The sequence below is a fragment of the Phyllobates terribilis genome, unplaced genomic scaffold (genome assembly GCF_046119375.1).
Source record: "Phyllobates terribilis strain yellow unplaced genomic scaffold, ASM4611937v1 Scaffold_623__1_contigs__length_954917, whole genome shotgun sequence".
NCBI classification, from domain to species: Eukaryota; Metazoa; Chordata; class Amphibia; order Anura; family Dendrobatidae; genus Phyllobates; species Phyllobates terribilis.
In genome coordinates this window covers 550,855-570,849 of record NW_027363383.1, presented here as the reverse complement: position 1 = coordinate 570,849, position 19,995 = coordinate 550,855, and positions in this window count along the sequence as shown.

The following is a 19,995-nucleotide window of genomic DNA, read 5'->3' as shown; positions in this document are numbered from 1 at the left end:
CGTTGGCTTGCCACCGGAGCACGCCACTGTCCCGTTGGCTTGCCACCGGAGCACGCCACTGTCCCGTTGGCTTGCCACCGGAGCACGCCACTTTCCCGTTGGCTTGCCACCGGAGCACGCCACTGTCCCGTTGGCTTGCCATCGGAGCACGCCACTGTCCCGTTGGCTTGCCACCGGAGCACGCCACTTTCCCGTTGGCTTGCCACCGGAGCACGCCACTTTCCCGTTGGCTTGCCACCGGAGCACGCCACTTTCCCGTTGGCTTGCCACCGGAGCACGCCACAGTCCCGTTGGCTTGCCACCGGAGCACGCCACTTTCCCGTTGGCTTGCCACCGGAGCACGCCACTTTCCCGTTGGCTTGCCACCGGAGCACGCCACTTTCCCGCTGGCTTGCCACCGGAGCATGCCACTTTCCCGTTGGCTTGCCACCGGAGCACGCCACTTTCCCGTTGGCTTGCCACCAGAGCACGCCACTTTCCCGTTGGCTTGCCATCGAAGCACGCCACTTTCCCGTTGGCTTGCCACCGGAGCACGCCACTTTCCCGTTGGCTTGCCACCGGAGCACGCCACTTTCCCGTTGGCTTGCCACCGGAGCACGCCACTTTCCCGTTGGCTTGCCACCGGAGCATGCCACTTTCCCGTTGGCTTGCCACCGGAGCACGCCACTTTCCCGTTGGCTTGCCACCGGAGCACGCCACTTTCCCGCTGGCTCGCCACCGGAGCACGCCACTTTCCCGTTGGCTTGCCACCGGAGCACGCCACTTTCCCGTTGGCTTGCCACCGGAGCACGCCACTTTCCCGTTGGCTTGCCACCGGAGCACGCCACTTTCCCGTTGGCTTGCCACCGGAGCACGCCACAGTCCCGTTGGCTTGCCACCAGAGCACGCCACAGTCCCGTTGGCTTGCCACCGGAGCACGCCACTTTCCCGTTGGCTTGCCACCGGAACACGCCACTTTCTCGTTGGCTTGCCACCGGAGCACGCCTCTTTCCCGTTGGCTTGCCACCGGAGCACGCCACTGTCCCGTTGGCTTGCCACCGGAGCACGCCACTGTCCCGTTGGCTTGCCACCGGAGCACGCCACTGTCCCGTTGGCTTGCCACCGGAGCACGCCACTGTCCCGTTGGCTTGCCACCGGAGCACGCCACTGTCCCGTTGGCTTGCCACCGGAGCACGCCACTGTCCCGTTGGCTTGCCACCGGAGCACGCCACTTTCCCGTTGGCTTGCCACCGGAGCACGCCACTTTCCCGTTGGCTTGCCACCGGAGCACGCCACTTTCCCGTTGGCTTGCCACCGGAGCACGCCACAGTCCCGTTGGCTTGCCACCGGAGCACGCCACTTTCCCGTTGGCTTGCCACCGGAGCACGCCACTTTCCCGTTGGCTTGCCACCGGAGCACGCCACTTTCCCGTTGGCTTGCCACCGAAGCACGCCACTTTCCCGTTGGCTTGCCACCGGAGCACGCCACTTTCCTGTTGGCTTGCCACCGGAGCACGCCACAGTCCCGTTGGCTTGCCACCGGAGCACGCCACAGTCCCGTTGGCTTGCCACCGGAGCACGCCACTTTCCCGTTGGCTTGCCACCGGAGCACGCCACTTTACCGTTGGCTTGCCACCGGAGCACGCCACTTTCCCGTTGGTTTGCCACCGGAGCACGCCACTTTCCCGTTGGCTTGCCACCGGAGCACGCCACTTTCCCGTTGGCTTGCCACCGGAGCACGCCATAGTCCCGTTGGCTTGCCACCGGAGCACGCCACTTTCCCGTTGGCTTGCCACCGGAGCACGCCACTTTCCCGTTGGCTTGCCACCGGAGCACGCCACTTTCCCGTTGGCTTGCCACCGGAGCACGCCACTTTCCCGTTGGCTTGCCACCGGAGCACGCCACTTTCCCGTTGGCTTGCCACCGGAGCACGCCACTTTCCCGTTGGCTTGCCACCGGAGCACGCCACAGTCCCGTTGGCTTGCCACCGGAGCACGCCACTTTCCCGTTGGCTTGCCACCGGAGCACGCCACTTTCCCGTTGGCTTGCCACCGGAGCACGCCACTTTACCGTTGGCTTGCCACCGGAGCACGCCACTTTCCCGTTGGCTTGCCACCGGAGCACGCCACTTTCCCGCTGGCTTGCCACCGGAGCACGCCACTTTCCCGCTGGCTTGCCACCGGAGCACGCCACTTTCCCGTTGGCTTGCCACCGGAGCACGCCACTTTCCCGTTGGCTTGCCACCGGAGCACGCCACTTTCCCGTTGGCTTGCCACCGGAGCACGCCACTTTCCCGCTGGCTTGCCACCGGAGCACGCCACTTTCCCGCTGGCTTGCCACCGGAGCACGCCACTTTCCCGCTGGCTTGCCACCGGAGCACGCCACTTTCCCGTTGGCGTGCCACCGGAGCACGCCACTTTCCCGTTGGCTTGCCACCGGAGCACGCCACTTTCCCGTTGGCTTGCCACCGGAGCACGCCACTTTCCCGTTGGCTTGCCACCGGAGCACGCCACAGTCCCGTTGGCTTGCCACCGGAGCACGCCACTTTCCCGTTGGCTTGCCACCGGAGCACGCCACTTTCCCGTTGGCTTGCCACCGGAGCACGCCACTTTCCCGTTGGCTTGCCACCGGAGCACGCCACTTTCCCGTTGGCTTGCCACCGGAGCACGCCACTTTCCCGTTGTCTTGCCACCGGAGCACGCCACAGTCCCGTTGGCTTGCCACCGGAGCACGCCACTTTCCCGTTGGCTTGCCACCGGAGCACGCCACTTTCCCGTTGGCTTGCCACCGGAGCACGCCACTTTCCCGTTGGCTTCCCACCGGAGCACGCCACTTTCCCGCTGGCTTGCCACCGGAGCACGCCACTTTCCCGCTGGCTTGCCACCGGAGCACGCCACTTTCCCGTTGGCTTGCCACCGGAGCACGCCACTTTCCCGTTGGCCTGCCACCGGAGCACGCCACTTTCCCGTTGGCTTGCCACCGGAGCACGCCACTTTCCCGTTGGCTTGCCACCGGAGCACGCCACTTTCCCGTTGGCTTGCCACCGGAGCACGCCACTTTCCCGTTGGCTTGCCACCGGAGCACGCCACAGTCCCGTTGGCTTGCCTCCGGAGCACGCCACTTTCCCGTTGGCTTGCCACCGGAGCACGCCACTTTCCCGTTGGCTTGCCACCGGAGCACGCCACTTTCCCGTTGGCTTGCCACCGGAGCACGCCACTTTCCCGTTGGCTTGCCACCGGAGCACGCCACTTTCCCGCTGGCTTGCCACCGGAGCACGCCACTTTCCCGCTGGCTTGCCACTGGAGCACGCCACTTTCCCGTTGGCTTGCCACCGGAGCACGCCACTTTCCCGTTGGCTTGCCACCGGAGCACGCCACTTTCCCGTTGGCTTGCCACCGGAGCACGCCACTTTCCCGTTGGCTTGCCACCGGAGCACGCCACTTTCCCGTTGGCTTGCCACCGGAGCACGCCACTTTCCCGTTGGCTTGCCACCGGAGCACGCCACTTTCCCGTTGGCTTGCCACCGGAGCACGCCACAGTTCCGTTGGCTTGCCACCGGAGCACGCCACTTTCCCGTTGGCTTGCCACCGGAGCACGCCACTTTCCCGTTGGCTTGCCACCGGAGCACGCCACTTTCCCGTTGGCTTGCCACCGGAGCACGCCACTTTCCCGTTGGCTTGCCACCGGAGCACGCCACTTTCCCGTTGGCTTGCCACCGGAGCACGCCACTTTCCCGTTGGCTTGCCACCGGAGCACGCCACTTTCCCGTTGGCTTGCCACCGGAGCACGCCACTTTCCCGTTGGCTTGCCACCGGAGCACGCCACAGTCCCGTTGGCTTGCCACCGGAGCACGCCACAGTCCCGTTGGCTTGCCACCGGAGCACGCCACTTTCCCGTTGGCTTGCCACCGGAGCACGCCACTTTCCCGTTGGCTTGCCACCGGAGCACGCCACTTTCCCGTTGGCTTGCCACCGGAGCACGCCACTTTCCCGTTGGCTTGCCACCGGAGCACGCCACTTTTCCCGTTGGCTTGCCACCGGAGCACGCCACTTTCCCGTTGGCTTGCCACCGGAGCACGCCACTTTCCCGTTGGCTTGCCACCGGAGCACGCCACTTTCCCGTTGGCTTGCCACCGGAGCACGCCACTTTCCCGTTGGCTTGCCACCGGAGCACGCCACAGTCCCGTTGGCTTGCCACCGGAGCACGCCACAGTCCCGTTGGCTTGCCACCGGAGCACGCCACTTTCCCGCTGGCTTGCCACCGGAGCACGCCACTTTCCCGTTGGCTTGCCACCGGAGCACGCCACTTTCCCATTGGCTTGCCACCGGAGCACGCCACTGTCCCGTTGGCTTGCCACCGGAGCACGCCACTGTCCCGTTGGCTTGCCACCGGAGCACGCCACTGTCCCGTTGGCTTGCCACCGGAGCACGCCACTTTCCTGTTGGCTTGCCACCGGAGCACGCCACTTTCCCGTTGGCTTGCCACCGGAGCACGCCACTTTCCCGTTGGCTTGCCACCGGAGCACGACACAGTCCCGTTGGCTTGCCACCGGAGCACGCCACTTTCCCGTTGGCTTGCCACCGGAGCACGCCACTTTCCCGTTGGCTTGCCACCGGAGCACGCCACTTTCCCGTTGGCTTGCCACCGGAGCACGCCACTTTCCCGTTGGCTTGCCACCGGAGCACGCCACTTTCCCGTTGGCTTGTCACCGGAGCACGCCACTTTCCCGTTGGCTTGCCACCGGAGCACGCCACAGTCCCGTTGGCTTGCCACCGGAGCACGCCACAGTCCCGTTGGCTTGCCACCGGAGCATGCCACTTTCCCGTTGGCTTGCCACCGGAGCACGCCACTTTCCCGTTGGCTTGCCACCGGAGCACGCCACTTTCCCGTTGGCTTGCCACCGGAGCACGCCACTTTCCCGTTGGCTTGCCACCGGAGCACGCCACTTTCCCGTTGGCTTGCCACCGGAGCACGCCACTTTCCCGTTGGCTTGCCACCGGAGCACGCCACTTTCCCGTTGGCTTGCCACCGGAGCACGCCACTTTCCCGTTGTCTTGCCACCGGAGCACGCCACAGTCCCGTTGGCTTGCCACCGGAGCACGCCACTTTCCCGTTGGCTTGCCACCGGAGCACGCCACTTTCCCGTTGGCTTGCCACCGGAGCACGCCACTTTCCCGTTGGCTTCCCACCGGAGCACGCCACTTTCCCGCTGGCTTGCCACCGGAGCACGCCACTTTCCCGCTGGCTTGCCACCGGAGCACGCCACTTTCCCGTTGGCTTGCCACCGGAGCACGCCACTTTCCCGTTGGCCTGCCACCGGAGCACGCCACTTTCCCGTTGGCTTGCCACCGGAGCACGCCACTTTCCCGTTGGCTTGCCACCGGAGCACGCCACTTTCCCGTTGGCTTGCCACCGGAGCACGCCACTTTCCCGTTGGCTTGCCACCGGAGCACGCCACAGTCCCGTTGGCTTGCCTCCGGAGCACGCCACTTTCCCGTTGGCTTGCCACCGGAGCACGCCACTTTCCCGTTGGCTTGCCACCCGAGCACGCCACTTTCCCGTTGGCTTGCCACCGGAGCACGCCACTTTCCCGTTGGCTTGCCACCGGAGCACGCCACTTTCCCGCTGGCTTGCCACCGGAGCACGCCACTTTCCCGCTGGCTTGCCACTGGAGCACGCCACTTTCCCGTTGGCTTGCCACCGGAGCACGCCACTTTCCCGTTGGCTTGCCACCGGAGCACGCCACTTTCCCGTTGGCTTGCCACCGGAGCACGCCACTTTCCCGTTGGCTTGCCACCGGAGCACGCCACTTTCCCGTTGGCTTGCCACCGGAGCACGCCACTTTCCCGTTGGCTTGCCACCGGAGCACGCCACTTTCCCGTTGGCTTGCCACCGGAGCACGCCACTTTCCCGTTGGCTTGCCACCGGAGCACGCCACTTTCCCGTTGGCTTGCCACCGGAGCACGCCACTTTCCCGTTGGCTTGCCACCGGAGCACGCCACTTTCCCGTTGGCTTGCCACCGGAGCACGCCACTTTCCCGTTGGCTTGCCACCGGAGCACGCCACAGTTCCGTTGGCTTGCCACCGGAGCACGCCACTTTCCCGTTGGCTTGCCACCGGAGCACGCCACTTTCCCGTTGGCTTGCCACCGGAGCACGCCACTTTCCCGTTGGCTTGCCACCGGAGCACGCCACTTTCCCGTTGGCTTGCCACCGGAGCACGCCACTTTCCCGTTGGCTTGCCACCGGAGCACGCCACTTTCCCGTTGGCTTGCCACCGGAGCACGCCACTTTCCCGTTGGCTTGCCACCGGAGCACGCCACTTTCCCGTTGGCTTGCCACCGGAGCACGCCACAGTCCCGTTGGCTTGCCACCGGAGCACGCCACAGTCCCGTTGGCTTGCCACCGGAGCACGCCACTTTCCCGTTGGCTTGCCACCGGAGCACGCCACTTTCCCGTTGGCTTGCCACCGGAGCACGCCACTTTCCCGTTGGCTTGCCACCGGAGCACGCCACTTTCCCGTTGGCTTGCCACCGGAGCACGCCACTTTTCCCGTTGGCTTGCCACCGGAGCACGCCACTTTCCCGTTGGCTTGCCACCGGAGCACGCCACTTTCCCGTTGGCTTGCCACCGGAGCACGCCACTTTCCCGTTGGCTTGCCACCGGAGCACGCCACTTTCCCGTTGGCTTGCCACCGGAGCACGCCACAGTCCCGTTGGCTTGCCACCGGAGCACGCCACAGTCCCGTTGGCTTGCCACCGGAGCACGCCACTTTCCCGCTGGCTTGCCACCGGAGCACGCCACTTTCCCGTTGGCTTGCCACCGGAGCACGCCACTTTCCCATTGGCTTGCCACCGGAGCACGCCACTGTCCCGTTGGCTTGCCACCGGAGCACGCCACTGTCCCGTTGGCTTGCCACCGGAGCACGCCACTGTCCCGTTGGCTTGCCACCGGAGCACGCCACTTTCCTGTTGGCTTGCCACCGGAGCACGCCACTTTCCCGTTGGCTTGCCACCGGAGCACGCCACTTTCCCGTTGGCTTGCCACCGGAGCACGACACAGTCCCGTTGGCTTGCCACCGGAGCACGCCACTTTCCCGTTGGCTTGCCACCGGAGCACGCCACTTTCCCGTTGGCTTGCCACCGGAGCACGCCACTTTCCCGTTGGCTTGCCACCGGAGCACGCCACTTTCCCGTTGGCTTGCCACCGGAGCACGCCACTTTCCCGTTGGCTTGTCACCGGAGCACGCCACTTTCCCGTTGGCTTGCCACCGGAGCACGCCACAGTCCCGTTGGCTTGCCACCGGAGCACGCCACAGTCCCGTTGGCTTGCCACCGGAGCATGCCACTTTCCCGTTGGCTTGCCACCGGAGCACGCCACTTTCCCGTTGGCTTGCCACCGGAGCACGCCACTTTCCCGTTGGCTTGCCACCGGAGCACGCCACTTTCCCGTTGGCTTACCACCGGAGCACGCCACTTTTCCGTTGGCTTGCCACCGGAGCACGCCACTTTCCCGTTGGCTTGCCACCGGAGCACGCCACTTTCCCGTTGGCTTGCCACCGGAGCACGCCACTTTCCCGTTGGCTTGCTACCGGAGCACGCCACTTTCCCGTTAACTTGCCACCGGAGCACGCCACTTTCCCATTGGCTTGCCACCGGAGCACGCCACTGTCCCGTTGGCTTGCCACCGGAGCAGGCCACAGTCCCGTTGGCTTGCCACCGGAGCACGCCACAGTCCCGTTGGCTTGCCACCGGAGCACGCCACAGTCCCGTTGGCTTGCCACCGGAGCAAGCCACTTTCCCGTTGGCTTGCCACCGGAGCACGCCACTTTCCCGTTGGCTTGCCACCGGAGCACGCCACTTTCCCGTTGGCTTGCCACCGGAGCACGCCACTTTCCCGTTGGCTTGCCACCGGAGCACGCCACTTTCCCGTTGGCTTGCCACCGGAGCACGCCACTTTCCCGTTGGCTTGCCACCGGAGCACGCCACTTTCCCGTTGGCTTGCCACCGGAGCACGCCACAGTCCCGTTGGCTTGCCACCGGAGCACGCCACAGTCCGGTTGGCTTGCCACCGGAGCACGCCACAGTCCCGTTGGCTTGCCACCGGAGCACGCCACTTTCCCGTTGGCTTGCCACCGGAGCACGCCACTTTCCCGTTGGCTTGCCACCGGAGCACGCCACTTTCCCGTTGGCTTGCCACCGGAGCACGCCACTTTCCCGTTGGCTTGCCACCGGAGCACGCCACTTTTCCCGTTGGCTTGCCACCGGAGCACGCCACTTTCCCATTGGCTTGCCACCGGAGCACGCCACTTTCCCGTTGGCTTGCCACCGGAGCACGCCACTTTCCCGTTGGCTTGCCACCGGAGCACGCCACTTTCCCGTTGGCTTGCCACCGGAGCACGCCACTTTCCCGTTGGCTTGCCACCGGAGCACGCCACAGTCCCGTTGGCTTGCCACCGGAGCACGCCACAGTCCCGTTGGCTTGCCACCGGAGCACGCCACTTTTCCGTTGGCTTGCCACCGGAGCACGCCACTTTCCCGTTGGCTTGCCACCGGAGCACGCCACTTTCCCGTTGGCTTGCCACCGGAGCACGCCACTGTCCCGTTGGCTTGCCACCGGAGCACGCCACTGTCCCGTTGGCTTGCCACCGGAGCACGCCACTGTCCCGTTGGCTTGCCACCGGAGCACGCCACTGTCCCGTTGGCTTGCCACCGGAGCACGCCACTTTCCCGTTGGCTTGCCACCGGAGCACGCCACTTTCCCGTTGGCTTGCCACCGGAGCACGCCACTTTCCCGTTGGCTTGCCACCGGAGCACGACACAGTCCCGTTGGCTTGCCACCGGAGCACGCCACTTTCCCGTTGGCTTGCCACCGGAGCACGCCACTTTCCCGTTGGCTTGCCACCGGAGCACGCCACTTTCCCGTTGGCTTGCCACCGGAGCACACCACTTTCCCGTTGGCTTGCCACCGGAGCACGCCACTTTCCCGTTGGCTTGCCACCGGAGCACGCCACAGTCCCGTTGGCTTGCCACCGGAGCACGCCACAGTCCCGTTGGCTTGCCACCGGAGCATGCCACTTTCCCGTTGGCTTGCCACCGGAGCACGCCACTTTCCCGTTGGCTTGCCACCGGAGCACGCCACTTTCCCGTTGGCTTGCCACCGGAGCACGCCACTTTCCCGTTGGCTTGCCACCGGAGCACGCCACTTTTCCGTTGGCTTGCCACCGGAGCACGCCACTTTCCCGTTGGCTTGCCACCGGAGCACGCCACTTTCCCGTTGGCTTGCCACCGGAGCACGCCACTTTCCCGTTGGCTTGCTACCGGAGCACGCCACTTTCCCGATAACTTGCCACCGGAGCACGCCACTTTCCCATTGGCTTGCCACCGGAGCACGCCACTGTCCCGTTGGCTTGCCACCGGAGCAAGCCACAGTCCCGTTGGCTTGCCACCGGAGCACGCCACAGTCCCGTTGGCTTGCCACCGGAGCACGCCACAGTCCCGTTGGCTTGCCACCGGAGCAAGCCACTTTCCCGTTGGCTTGCCACCGGAGCACGCCACTTTCCCGTTGGCTTGCCACCGGAGCACGCCACTTTCCCGTTGGCTTGCCACCGGAGCACGCCACTTTCCCGTTGGCTTGCCACCGGAGCACGCCACTTTCCCGCTGGCTTGCCACCGGAGCACGCCACTTTCCCGTTGGCTTGCCACCGGAGCACGCCACTTTCCCGTTGGCTTGCCACCGGAGCACGCCACAGTCCCGTTGGCTTGCCACCGGAGCACGCCACAGTCCCGTTGGCTTGCCACCGGAGCACGCCACAGTCCCGTTGGCTTGCCACCGGAGCACGCCACTTTCCCGTTGGCTTGCCACCGGAGCACGCCACTTTCCCGTTGGCTTGCCACCGGAGCACGCCACTTTCCCGTTGGCTTGCCACCGGAGCACGCCACTTTCCCGTTGGCTTGCCACCGGAGCACGCCACTTTTCCCGTTGGCTTGCCACCGGAGCACGCCACTTTCCCGTTGGCTTGCCACCGGAGCACGCCACTTTCCCGTTGGCTTGCCACCGGAGCACGCCACTTTCCCGTTGGCTTGCCACCGGAGCACGCCACTTTCCCGTTGGCTTGCCACCGGAGCACGCCACTTTCCCGTTGGCTTGCCACCGGAGCACGCCACAGTCCCGTTGGCTTGCCACCGGAGCACGCCACAGTCCCGTTGGCTTGCCACCGGAGCACGCCACTTTTCCGTTGGCTTGCCACCGGAGCACGCCACTTTCCCGTTGGCTTGCCACCGGAGCACGCCACTTTCCTGTTGGCTTGCCACCGGAGCACGCCACTGTCCCGTTGGCTTGCCACCGGAGCACGCCACTGTCCCGTTGGCTTGCCACCGGAGCACGCCACTGTCCCGTTGGCTTGCCACTGGAGCACACCACTGTCCCGTTGGCTTGCCACCGGAGCACGCCACTTTCCCGTTGGCTTGCCACCGGAGCACGCCACTTTCCCGTTGGCTTGCCACCGGAGCACGCCACTTTCCCGTTGGCTTGCCACCGGAGCATGACACAGTCCCGTTGGCTTGCCACCGGAGCACGCCACTTTCCCGTTGGCTTGCCACCGGAGCACGCCACTTTCCCGTTGGCTTGCCACCGGAGCACGCCACTTTCCCGTTGGCTTGCCACCGGAGCACGCCACAGTCCCGTTGGCTTGCCACCGGAGCACGCCACAGTCCCGTTGGCTTGCCACCGGAGCACGCCACTTTTCCGTTGGCTTGCCACCGGAGCACGCCACTTTCCCGTTGGCTTGCCACCGGAGCACGCCACTTTCCCGTTGGCTTGCCACCGGAGCACGCCACTGTCCCGTTGGCTTGCCACCGGAGCACGCCACTGTCCCGTTGGCTTGCCACCGGAGCACGCCACTGTCCCGTTGGCTTGCCACTGGAGCACACCACTGTCCCGTTGGCTTGCCACCGGAGCACGCCACTTTCCCGTTGGCTTGCCACCGGAGCACGCCACTTTCCCGTTGGCTTGCCACCGGAGCACGCCACTTTCCCGTTGGCTTGCCACCGGAGCACGACACAGTCCCGTTGGCTTGCCACCGGAGCACGCCACTTTCCCGTTGGCTTGCCACCGGAGCACGCCACTTTCCCGTTGGCTTGACACCGGAGCACGCCACTTTCCCGTTGGCTTGCCACCGGAGCACGCCACTTTCCCGTTGGCTTGCCACCGGAGCACGCCACTTTCCCGTTGGCTTGCCACCGGAGCACGCCACTTTCCCGTTGGATTGCCACCGGAGCACGCCACAGTCCCGTTGGCTTGCCACCGGAGCATGCCACTTTCCCGTTGGCTTGCCACCGGAGCACGCCACTTTCCCGTTGGCTTGCCACCGGAGCACGCCACTTTCCCGTTGGCTTGCCACCGGAGCACGCCACTTTCCCGTTGGCTTGCCACCGGAGCACGCCACTTTTCCGTTGGCTTGCCACCGGAGCACGCCACTTTCCCGTTGGCTTGCCACCGGAGCACGCCACTTTCCCGTTGGCTTGCCACCGGAGCACGCCACTTTCCCATTGGCTTGCTACCGGAGCACGCCACTTTCCCGTTAACTTGCCACCGGAGCACGCCACTTTCCCGTTGGCTTGCCACCGGAGCACGCCACTGTCCCGTTGGCTTGCCACCGGAGCACGCCACAGTCCCGTTGGCTTGCCACCGGAGCACGCCACAGTCCCGTTGGCTTGCCACCGGAGCACGCCACAGTCCCGTTGGCTTGCCACCGGAGCACGCCACAGTCCCGTTGGCTTGCCACCGGAGCAAGCCACTTTCCCGTTGGCTTGCCACCGGAGCACGCCACTTTCCCGTTGGCTTGCCACCGGAGCACGCCACTTTCCCGTTGGCTTGCCACCGGAGCACGCCACTTTCCCGTTGGCTTGCCACCGGAGCACGCCCCTTTTCCCGTTGGCTTGCCACCGGAGCACGCCACTTTCCCGTTGGCTTGCCACCGGAGCACGCCACTTTCCCGTTGGCTTGCCACCGGAGCACGCCACTTTCCCGTTTTCTTGCCACCGGAGCACGCCACTTTCCCGTTGGCTTGCCACCGGAGCACGCCACTTTCCCGTTGGCTTGCCACCGGAGCACGCCACAGTCCCGTTGGCTTGCCACCGGAGCACGCCACAGTCCCGTTGGCTTGCCACCGGAGCACGCCACTTTCCCGTTGGCTTGCCACCGGAGCACGCCACTTTCCCGTTGGCTTGCCACCGGAGCACGCCACTTTCCCGTTGGCTTGCCACCGGAGCACGCCACTTTCCCGTTGGCTTGCCACCGGAGCACGCCACTTTTCCCGTTGGCTTGCCACCGGAGCACGCCACTTTCCCGTTGGCTTGCCACCGGAGCACGCCACTTTCCCGTTGGCTTGCCACCGGAGCACGCCACTTTCCCGTTGGCTTGCCACCGGAGCACGCCACTTTCCCGTTGGCTTGCCACCGGAGCACGCCACAGTCCCGTTGGCTTGCCACCGGAGCACGCCACAGTCCCGTTGGCTTGCCACCGGAGCACGCCACTTTCCCGCTGGCTTGCCACCGGAGCACGCCACTTTCCCGTTGGCTTGCCACCGGAGCACGCCACTTTCCCATTGGCTTGCCACCGGAGCACGCCACTGTCCCGTTGGCTTGCCACCGGAGCACGCCACTGTCCCGTTGGCTTGCCACCGGAGCACGCCACTGTCCCGTTGGCTTGCCACCGGAGCACGCCACTTTCCTGTTGGCTTGCCACCGGAGCACGCCACTTTCCCGTTGGCTTGCCACCGGAGCACGCCACTTTCCCGTTGGCTTGCCACCGGAGCACGACACAGTCCCGTTGGCTTGCCACCGGAGCACGCCACTTTCCCGTTGGCTTGCCACCGGAGCACGCCACTTTCCCGTTGGCTTGCCACCGGAGCACGCCACTTTCCCGTTGGCTTGCCACCGGAGCACGCCACTTTCCCGTTGGCTTGCCACCGGAGCACGCCACTTTCCCGTTGGCTTGTCACCGGAGCACGCCACTTTCCCGTTGGCTTGCCACCGGAGCACGCCACAGTCCCGTTGGCTTGCCACCGGAGCACGCCACAGTCCCGTTGGCTTGCCACCGGAGCATGCCACTTTCCCGTTGGCTTGCCACCGGAGCACGCCACTTTCCCGTTGGCTTGCCACCGGAGCACGCCACTTTCCCGTTGGCTTGCCACCGGAGCACGCCACTTTCCCGTTGGCTTACCACCGGAGCACGCCACTTTTCCGTTGGCTTGCCACCGGAGCACGCCACTTTCCCGTTGGCTTGCCACCGGAGCACGCCACTTTCCCGTTGGCTTGCCACCGGAGCACGCCACTTTCCCGTTGGCTTGCTACCGGAGCACGCCACTTTCCCGTTAACTTGCCACCGGAGCACGCCACTTTCCCATTGGCTTGCCACCGGAGCACGCCACTGTCCCGTTGGCTTGCCACCGGAGCACGCCACAGTCCCGTTGGCTTGCCACCGGAGCACGCCACAGTCCCGTTGGCTTGCCACCGGAGCACGCCACAGTCCCGTTGGCTTGCCACCGGAGCAAGCCACTTTCCCGTTGGCTTGCCACCGGAGCACGCCACTTTCCCGTTGGCTTGCCACCGGAGCACGCCACTTTCCCGTTGGCTTGCCACCGGAGCACGCCACTTTCCCGTTGGCTTGCCACCGGAGCACGCCACTTTCCCGTTGGCTTGCCACCGGAGCACGCCACTTTCCCGTTGGCTTGCCACCGGAGCACGCCACTTTCCCGTTGGCTTGCCACCGGAGCACGCCACAGTCCCGTTGGCTTGCCACCGGAGCACGCCACAGTCCGGTTGGCTTGCCACCGGAGCACGCCACAGTCCCGTTGGCTTGCCACCGGAGCACGCCACTTTCCCGTTGGCTTGCCACCGGAGCACGCCACTTTCCCGTTGGCTTGCCACCGGAGCACGCCACTTTCCCGTTGGCTTGCCACCGGAGCACGCCACTTTCCCGTTGGCTTGCCACCGGAGCACGCCACTTTTCCCGTTGGCTTGCCACCGGAGCACGCCACTTTCCCATTGGCTTGCCACCGGAGCACGCCACTTTCCCGTTGGCTTGCCACCGGAGCACGCCACTTTCCCGTTGGCTTGCCACCGGAGCACGCCACTTTCCCGTTGGCTTGCCACCGGAGCACGCCACTTTCCCGTTGGCTTGCCACCGGAGCACGCCACAGTCCCGTTGGCTTGCCACCGGAGCACGCCACAGTCCCGTTGGCTTGCCACCGGAGCACGCCACTTTTCCGTTGGCTTGCCACCGGAGCACGCCACTTTCCCGTTGGCTTGCCACCGGAGCACGCCACTTTCCCGTTGGCTTGCCACCGGAGCACGCCACTGTCCCGTTGGCTTGCCACCGGAGCACGCCACTGTCCCGTTGGCTTGCCACCGGAGCACGCCACTGTCCCGTTGGCTTGCCACCGGAGCACGCCACTGTCCCGTTGGCTTGCCACCGGAGCACGCCACTTTCCCGTTGGCTTGCCACCGGAGCACGCCACTTTCCCGTTGGCTTGCCACCGGAGCACGCCACTTTCCCGTTGGCTTGCCACCGGAGCACGACACAGTCCCGTTGGCTTGCCACCGGAGCACGCCACTTTCCCGTTGGCTTGCCACCGGAGCACGCCACTTTCCCGTTGGCTTGCCACCGGAGCACGCCACTTTCCCGTTGGCTTGCCACCGGAGCACGCCACTTTCCCGTTGGCTTGCCACCGGAGCACACCACTTTCCCGTTGGCTTGCCACCGGAGCACGCCACTTTCCCGTTGGCTTGCCACCGGAGCACGCCACAGTCCCGTTGGCTTGCCACCGGAGCACGCCACAGTCCCGTTGGCTTGCCACCGGAGCATGCCACTTTCCCGTTGGCTTGCCACCGGAGCACGCCACTTTCCCGTTGGCTTGCCACCGGAGCACGCCACTTTCCCGTTGGCTTGCCACCGGAGCACGCCACTTTCCCGTTGGCTTGCCACCGGAGCACGCCACTTTTCCGTTGGCTTGCCACCGGAGCACGCCACTTTCCCGTTGGCTTGCCACCGGAGCACGCCACTTTCCCGTTGGCTTGCCACCGGAGCACGCCACTTTCCCGTTGGCTTGCTACCGGAGCACGCCACTTTCCCGATAACTTGCCACCGGAGCACGCCACTTTCCCATTGGCTTGCCACCGGAGCACGCCACTGTCCCGTTGGCTTGCCACCGGAGCAAGCCACAGTCCCGTTGGCTTGCCACCGGAGCACGCCACAGTCCCGTTGGCTTGCCACCGGAGCACGCCACAGTCCCGTTGGCTTGCCACCGGAGCAAGCCACTTTCCCGTTGGCTTGCCACCGGAGCACGCCACTTTCCCGTTGGCTTGCCACCGGAGCACGCCACTTTCCCGTTGGCTTGCCACCGGAGCACGCCACTTTCCCGTTGGCTTGCCACCGGAGCACGCCACTTTCCCGTTGGCTTGCCACCGGAGCACGCCACTTTCCCGTTGGCTTGCCACCGGAGCACGCCACTTTCCCGTTGGCTTGCCACCGGAGCACGCCACAGTCCCGTTGGCTTGCCACCGGAGCACGCCACAGTCCCGTTGGCTTGCCACCGGAGCACGCCACAGTCCCGTTGGCTTGCCACCGGAGCACGCCACTTTCCCGTTGGCTTGCCACCGGAGCACGCCACTTTCCCGTTGGCTTGCCACCGGAGCACGCCACTTTCCCGTTGGCTTGCCACCGGAGCACGCCACTTTCCCGTTGGCTTGCCACCGGAGCACGCCACTTTTCCCGTTGGCTTGCCACCGGAGCACGCCACTTTCCCGTTGGCTTGCCACCGGAGCACGCCACTTTCCCGTTGGCTTGCCACCGGAGCACGCCACTTTCCCGTTGGCTTGCCACCGGAGCACGCCACTTTCCCGTTGGCTTGCCACCGGAGCACGCCACTTTCCCGTTGGCTTGCCACCGGAGCACGCCACAGTCCCGTTGGCTTGCCACCGGAGCACGCCACAGTCCCGTTGGCTTGCCACCGGAGCACGCCACTTTTCCGTTGGCTTGCCACCGGAGCACGCCACTTTCCCGTTGGCTTGCCACCGGAGCACGCCACTTTCCTGTTGGCTTGCCACCGGAGCACGCCACTGTCCCGTTGGCTTGCCACCGGAGCACGCCACTGTCCCGTTGGCTTGCCACCGGAGCACGCCACTGTCCCGTTGGCTTGCCACTGGAGCACACCACTGTCCCGTTGGCTTGCCACCGGAGCACGCCACTTTCCCGTTGGCTTGCCACCGGAGCACGCCACTTTCCCGTTGGCTTGCCACCGGAGCACGCCACTTTCCCGTTGGCTTGCCACCGGAGCACGACACAGTCCCGTTGGCTTGCCACCGGAGCACGCCACTTTCCCGTTGGCTTGCCACCGGAGCACGCCACTTTCCCGTTGGCTTGCCACCGGAGCACGCCACTTTCCCGTTGGCTTGCCACCGGAGCACGCCACAGTCCCGTTGGCTTGCCACCGGAGCACGCCACAGTCCCGTTGGCTTGCCACCGGAGCACGCCACTTTTCCGTTGGCTTGCCACCGGAGCACGCCACTTTCCCGTTGGCTTGCCACCGGAGCACGCCACTTTCCCGTTGGCTTGCCACCGGAGCACGCCACTGTCCCGTTGGCTTGCCACCGGAGCACGCCACTGTCCCGTTGGCTTGCCACCGGAGCACGCCACTGTCCCGTTGGCTTGCCACTGGAGCACACCACTGTCCCGTTGGCTTGCCACCGGAGCACGCCACTTTCCCGTTGGCTTGCCACCGGAGCACGCCACTTTCCCGTTGGCTTGCCACCGGAGCACGCCACTTTCCCGTTGGCTTGCCACCGGAGCACGACACAGTCCCGTTGGCTTGCCACCGGAGCACGCCACTTTCCCGTTGGCTTGCCACCGGAGCACGCCACTTTCCCGTTGGCTTGACACCGGAGCACGCCACTTTCCCGTTGGCTTGCCACCGGAGCACGCCACTTTCCCGTTGGCTTGCCACCGGAGCACGCCACTTTCCCGTTGGCTTGCCACCGGAGCACGCCACTTTCCCGTTGGCTTGCCACCGGAGCACGCCACAGTCCCGTTGGCTTGCCACCGGAGCATGCCACTTTCCCGTTGGCTTGCCACCGGAGCACGCCACTTTCCCGTTGGCTTGCCACCGGAGCACGCCACTTTCCCGTTGGCTTGCCACCGGAGCACGCCACTTTCCCGTTGGCTTGCCACCGGAGCACGCCACTTTTCCGTTGGCTTGCCACCGGAGCACGCCACTTTCCCGTTGGCTTGCCACCGGAGCACGCCACTTTCCCGTTGGCTTGCCACCGGAGCACGCCACTTTCCCATTGGCTTGCTACCGGAGCACGCCACTTTCCCGTTAACTTGCCACCGGAGCACGCCACTTTCCCGTTGGCTTGCCACCGGAGCACGCCACTGTCCCGTTGGCTTGCCACCGGAGCACGCCACAGTCCCGTTGGCTTGCCACCGGAGCACGCCACAGTCCCGTTGGCTTGCCACCGGAGCACGCCACAGTCCCGTTGGCTTGCCACCGGAGCACGCCACAGTCCCGTTGGCTTGCCACCGGAGCAAGCCACTTTCCCGTTGGCTTGCCACCGGAGCACGCCACTTTCCCGTTGGCTTGCCACCGGAGCACGCCACTTTCCCGTTGGCTTGCCACCGGAGCACGCCACTTTCCCGTTGGCTTGCCACCGGAGCACGCCCCTTTTCCCGTTGGCTTGCCACCGGAGCACGCCACTTTCCCGTTGGCTTGCCACCGGAGCACGCCACTTTCCCGTTGGCTTGCCACCGGAGCACGCCACTTTCCCGTTTTCTTGCCACCGGAGCACGCCACTTTCCCGTTGGCTTGCCACCGGAGCACGCCACAGTCCCGTTGGCTTGCCACCGGAGCACGCCACAGTCCCGTTGGCTTGCCACCGGAGCACGCCACTTTCCCGTTGGCTTGCCACCGGAGCACGCCACTTTCTCGTTGGCTTGCCACCGGAGCACGCCACTTTCCCGTTGGCTTGCCACCGGAGCACGCCACTGTCCCGTTGGCTTGCCACCGGAGCACGCCACTGTCCCGTTGGCTTGCCACCGGAGCACGCCACTGTCCCGTTGGCTTGCCACCGGAGCACGCCACTGTCCCGTTGGCTTGCCACCGGAGCACGCCACTTTCCCGTTGGCTTGCCACCGGAGCACGCCACTTTCCCGTTGGCTTGCCACCGGAGCACGCCACTTTCCCGTTGGCTTGCCACCGGAGCACGCCATAGTCCCGTTGGCTTGCCACCGGAGCACGCCACTTTCCCGTTGGCTTGCCACCGGAGCACGCCACTTTCCCGTTGGCTTGCCACCGGAGCACGCCACTTTCCCGTTGGCTTGCCACCGGAGCACGCCACTTTCCCGTTGGCTTGCCACCGGAGCACGCCACTTTCCCGTTGGCTTGCCACCGGAGCACGCCACTTTCCCGTTGGCTTGCCACCGGAGCACGCCACAGTCCCGTTGGCTTGCCACCGGAGCACGCCACAGTCCCGTTGGCTTGACACCGGAGCACGCCACTTTCCCGTTGGCTTGCCACCGGAGCACGCCACTTTACCATTGGCTTGCCACCGGAGCACGCCACTTTCCCGTTGGCTTGCCACCGGAGCACGCCACTTTCCCGTTGGCTTGCCACCGGAGCACGCCACTTTCCCGTTGGCTTGCCACCGGAGCACGCCACTTTCCCGTTGGCTTGCCACCGGAGCACGCCACAGTCCCGTTGGCTTGCCACCGGAGCATGCCACTTTCCCGTTGGCTTGCCACCGGAGCACGCCACTTTCCCGTTGGCTTGCCACCGGAGCACGCCACTTTCCCGTTGGCTTGCCACCGGAGCACGCCACAGTCCCGTTGGCTTGCCACCGGAGCACGCCACAGTCCCGTTGGCTTGCCACCGGAGCACGCCACTTTCCCGTTGGCTTGCCACCGGAGCACGCCACTTTCCCGTTGGCTTGCCACCGGAGCACGCCACTTTCCCGTTGGCTTGCCACCGGAGCACGCCACTTTCCCGTTGGCTTGCCACCGGAGCACGCCACTTTCCCGCTGGCTTGCCACCGGAGCACGCCACTTTCCCGTTGGCTTGCCACCGGAGCACGCCACTTTCCCGTTGGCTTGCCACCGGAGCACGCCACTTTCCCGCTGGCTTGCCACCGGAGCACGCCACTTTCCCGTTGGCTTGCCACCGGAGCACGCCACTTTCCCGTTGGCTTGCCACCGGAGCACGCCACTTTCCCGCTGGCTTGCCACCGGAGCACGCCACTTTCCCGCTGGCTTGCCACCGGAGCACGCCACTTTCCCGTTGGCTTGCCACCGGAGCACGCCACTTTCCCGTTGGCTTGCCACCGGAGCACGCCACTTTCCCGTTGGCTTGCCACCGGAGCACGCCACTTTCCCGTTGGCTTGCCACCGGAGCACGCCACTTTCCCGTTGGCTTGCCACCGGAGCACGCCACAGTCCCGTTGGCTTGCCACCGGAGCACGCCACTTTCCCGTTGGCTTGCCACCGGAGCACGCCACTTTCCCGTTGGCTTGCCACCGGAGCATGCCACTTTCCCGTTGGCTTGCCACCGGAGCATGCCACTTTCCCGTTGGCTTGCCACCGGAGCATGCCACTTTCCCGTTGGCTTGCCACCGGAGCACGCCACTTTCCCGTTGGCTTGCCACCGGAGCACGCCACTTTCCCGTTGGCTTGCCACCGGAGCACGCCACTTTCCCGTTGGCTTGCCACCGGAGCACGCCACTTTCCCGTTGGCTTGCCACCGGAGCACGCCACTTTCCCGTTGGCTTGCCTCCGGAGCACGCCACTTTCCCGCTGGCTTGCCACCGGAGCACGCCACTTTCCCGCTGGCTTGCCACCGGAGCACGCCACTTTCCCGTTGGCTTGCCACCGGAGCACGCCACTTTCCCGTTGGCTTGCCACCGGAGCACGCCACTTTCCCGTTGGCTTGCCACCGGAGCACGCCACTTTCCCGTTGGCTTGCCACCGGA